This window comes from Protopterus annectens, chromosome 2.part1 (assembly GCF_019279795.1).
Source record: "Protopterus annectens isolate FY-2018-M chromosome 2.part1, PAN1.0, whole genome shotgun sequence".
NCBI classification, from domain to species: Eukaryota; Metazoa; Chordata; order Ceratodontiformes; family Protopteridae; genus Protopterus; species Protopterus annectens.
This window is the reverse complement of record NC_056729.1, coordinates 1,315,135,881-1,315,140,880: the sequence shown is the minus strand read 5'-3', so window position 1 is coordinate 1,315,140,880 and position 5,000 is coordinate 1,315,135,881.

Here is a 5,000-nt window from a genome sequence, read left to right as displayed (position 1 = left end):
CTTGCATACCCGCTTACGTCTAGGGTTGCCACCTTTTAAAATGCCAAAGTGGGGCATTTTCAGGGCACACATCAGATTTTACAGGCTGGCACATACCCACGGTCAGTACAAACATTAGAACTTTACTTATTTGCCTAAATGAAAGCTTATTCTTGTAGCAGTTTAGCTGCTTATTCTGTTTTTTTGTCACATTTAAGTATTTTACATACAGAAATGACTGTTTTATGCAACTGTTACATGAAATATGGGACATAATTATTTCCTACAATCACAGGACGTTTGCCATTATATTATTTTTGGTCAGGACACAACTGCCCAAAAAGGGAATGTCCCTCACAAAGTGGGACAGGTGGTAACCCTACTTATGTCTGCTTTAAAGCACCTTAATCACCCTATATCCGATTGCCACTATGCAAATGTGTAAGGTATATATTCCCGATAATGCACGTGGGGAGACATGCCTCATGGTCAGGTGTTTAATCCCAGGTCATAGGTTCTGCAGGACCGGCTGGAGGCTGAGCAGTCTTGTGGATAACTACTGCTCATACAACTTGTGTCCAGATGTCTACAGGACTGGACATCATGTCGTGACACCAAGTCTAATGTTTAGAACAGATACTTATCCCATGAGGGATATCCAAAAATTGTGGGGACCGAAGACCTCGATTCTTTTGACTTTACAAAAATGAGGTAGGGTTATACATGCAAGGGATACATAGTTTACAATCCTGAGACTGCCTAGGGTGAGACTGCCTACTAGATATGAGTAGGGGTCACTATGTGCAGATATGGCTGTGTCAAGCTAGCAGCCCGAGTATGGGTGTTTTTGGTGGACGTTCAGGAAGGGGGGGTGGTGTGCTGTGGAGGGGATGATGGGTATTCAGTTATGTATCCAGGTGTGTTGGGGTTGGATTGCTCAGTTCAGGCTAGACCATAATGTGGGTATGTGCCAGTAACGTTTCTGTACATGTGTATCGCACATTTTAATGTTCATATGTTTGTGGGATTGTGTTCTACAGTACGGCCTGTCAGGTTGTATTGTGGATGTGAATGTTTGTTTTTTGGTTTTCTTTCTGATTCATCCACTGCTCCCTCGTACACCTCCAGTTCACCTATTGTGCATCCAACCCACTCTCCCTTTGGCAAATTATTACATTACCCATCACCCCCCACCCCCATATTCCACACACATCATCCATCCCTTCTCTGGTTGATGGCCCATGGCACAGTCAACAGAACACATTGCGTACACTACATATCTCTGGGACCAATATGGTTGTAAGGACTACCCTAGCATTTTTGATCTTCCACATGCTGTACTTCATACACATAGGTACACGCAAATACATATCTTTCATGACATGGTAGGTAGACCCGGGTAATACCCGTTCTTCTTTGGGCCATCCTGATAAGGACAACTTAGACTGAGAATGAGCAAATATTGGGTGAATGCTCTGTCCATTGATAGGGTTGCCACCTTTTCATATGACCAAGATGGGACATTTTCAGAACACACATCAGATTTTACAGGCCAACACATACCCATGGTCAATACAAAGGATAGTACTTTAGTTTTATGCCTAAATGTAAGCTTATTGTTGTAGCAGTTTAGTTGCTTATTCTGTTTCGTTTACTTACTTATTCTGATTCTTGTAACATTTAGGTATTTTACATACGGAAATAAGTACTGTATGGGACTATTACATAAAATATGGGACATAATTATATCCTACAATCGCAGGACATTTGACATTTATAATGGCTTTGGTTTGGACACAACTGCCCAGAGGGGGACTGTCCCTCACAATATGGGACAGATGGTAACCCTAACCATTGGGCTAGGCTTAACAATTGACGGTGAGCTAACACGATGCGTTTCACTTCCACTTGGTATAACTATCGACACTACAATGGAATACGGGCATGGGGTTTTAAATGTCATTTGTTCGAGGGACGGGGACTCAATATTCAGCTACGTGCCTTTGTGTTTACTTTTTATTTTGATATTCGCAAAACTGTCTTGCATGCTTTGCATACATTTCAGTATCCATGGACACTGACAGGAGTGATTACTATTAGAGGCAGGCTGTACTAGTCAGCATTTTAGGTTGCATGTATGCAGCCGACATGTTCACGCCTCCGTGCAGTGCCTGGACATGCCCCCTGCACTCGCGCATGTTTCCTATGCACGTGGCCATTGCGGCAGCGCTCCTTTATTAATATGCATGTGGTGCTGCTGTGCCATCTCTACGCTGCACGGTCGCCACAAGGCTAACACCGTCCTTGCGCTGAGCTTCTTGAATTCTGGGGATAGTAATTTCCAGTATAGATTCATTACTTCCAAGTATTTACTTCTCTTATTATGTTAGGCATCTAAGTTTACACTGTCAAATCTGCACTGCACGGCACTGCATATTAATAACAGCAATACGTATTTAAAAGTATTTACTTTGTGTATAAAATGCACTGCATTTTCTCATTCACATGTACCAAACCCTATGTAATATGCCATCATTTTTTGTCTGATCTTTTGTTAAGTGACCCAGGTTATGGCTGAAAATTATTCTTATATATGTGGATTCATTCCTAGGAACAAGTCTAAGATAAGTGTCAGTCCACATTTATCTCAGTATCTTAAAGTATCTTTAGAGAATTAGTTGCAGTCCTCTGAACACACACTGCAGTAGGACAGATCATGGCAACTTATAAAGTCTGGACATAAATTGTTCCATTGACTGTAATGGTGTATCACAGCAACCAGATGTTCAAAAATGTCCGAGACCAAGCACCTGTGTAATCTCAATTGAAAATGATGCCCAAGTAGTTTAAATATGGTTTAAGCAAAATAACTTTGATTTGCTTTGCTCCATTCTTGCTTCAGGTGCTCAAGTACATTATATGAAAAGACACATTGCCAGATTTCCCTTTTCTGTGGTGACAGCTGCAAGATATATTTAATGATTTAAGTTGCCAGACCTTGTAGTGCTTTATTGTGTTGTTTAATTATAAAACATAAATTATGACACCTTCATAAAACAAAAATTTTAATGTATAAACAGTATGATAGATGAATATGAATCTGTTGCAAGTTGTACATTTTCTTTTATTTAATCTTTAATGATTCTTAAATTTATTCATGGAGTCTGTTCATACATATTATATTAGAAACTTGATGTCCTAATTTTGAGTGACCACAAGTCATAACCATTCTTTACATGTGAGGACTTCAGTCTTTTAACTTTGGAAAAGGTGTTCATCTGTTTGCAGACTAAAGCATTTTGCTAGGTACTAAAATCTATATTCACTGCATGCAGTTTATAGCAGGGTTTTACAATGAATCACCAAACTGCTCAATCAAGAACATCACAAATGCTGAAAAAATGCCTGAACCACAGAATGGTAAAAAAAAAAATGAATAAATAACTTTAAACATTTTTTGCAGGGACAAGTCCCCAACCATCCACACCATGGTTATATATACCATGTCCATGGTTGCACCAACTCAAAGAAATAAGGGAAGCTTGGCTGGTGTATACTTAGATGGGATGACATGATTGACAAACCTTGATGCTTTGCCAGACATGGCTTGCATCTGTCACATCTGAGCTTCTGGATACTGGCCAAGGCTCTTGCCACCACTATAGTGCCTTTTTTAGGTGGTGTTCCAAAGACCAAATTACCACCATAACAGCTACAAACAAATGCAATCAGAGGGTCATGCTGCTCAACGCTAGAAGTCTAAATCTCAAAATACACTCACTTGAAGCACTCCTTAAAATGGATAACATCGACATTTGTGCTGTAACAGAGACCTGGTTCAAGGCATCAGAAAGCACCCCGGCACTACCTGGCTATAACTCATTCCACATTTTTCGGCCCCAAAACTTGGACTGAAGCTCCAAAGGCAGTGGTGTTTCCATATTCATAAAGGATGCGCACACCTCCAGACTGGTAGCCCAACTTAATGCATCAGGGATACTTGAGGTGCAGCTAACATTGGGTAAGACAACGATTCAGGACATAGCCTGCTATAGGTCCCCAACCATGTCCCAAGACTTGCAATCCATGTTTCTAAGCACCCTGGAGAATATTAGGGTCCAACCTAACACTTTTTTACTAGCTGACTTCAACTACCTCTCCATTAACTGGGTAAACTACTTATTTACCAATATACTTGCCCAACGTTTCCTGGAGTTCATTAATTCCAGTGCCCTGGACCAGCTCATTCTTACCCCCACTAGAGGTAGCAACATCCTTGACCTGGTCATTACTATCATGTGTGACCATTGCTCTACACCAATGGTCAGCTCCTCCCTGGTTAGATCCGACCACAAACTAATCACCTTGGAAATCAACATCCCTCCCACCCCCACCCCCGCAAAGGAAACTACCATGAAAAACTTATCCAAAGCTAACTCTGGGCTCCTAAAAACAGGTGGCTAACTTCACGGCACCCATGCATATGGAGAATAGCTGTGTGACCACAGAATCATACACCAATGCACTGTACGAACACGTACACAAATGCATGGATCTCACCATACCCAATAGAACAAAGACATTCTCCTCCAGAAAAAGGAAGCCAGTCTGGTGGCCACCTGCCATAAACAAACTCTACAACAAAAGGAGGAAACTGATGTGGAATAAGGTGAAGTCCCAAGACTGGAAAAACTCCCTTATCAGCCTCAACAAAAAGTTGATATACCTCATCAAATCCTCTAAAGCTAGCTATGAAAGCAGAATTGCAACAGATAGTAAAGACAACCACAAGACCTTCTATAGTTATGTAAAGAATCTCCACGGCAATATCCAGATTTGCTCTGAGCTACTGCACAATGGTTCCTCCTATACTGAGCCAACAGATATTGCCAGTATACTGACCGACAGATTCAGTGCCAACTTTACCCCCCCCAAGGACCAATCACAATACCAGTAGATTACCAAGCACCCAGTATTACTGCTGCACAGGATAAAACAGCACTGTCCAAGGCAAAGAATAC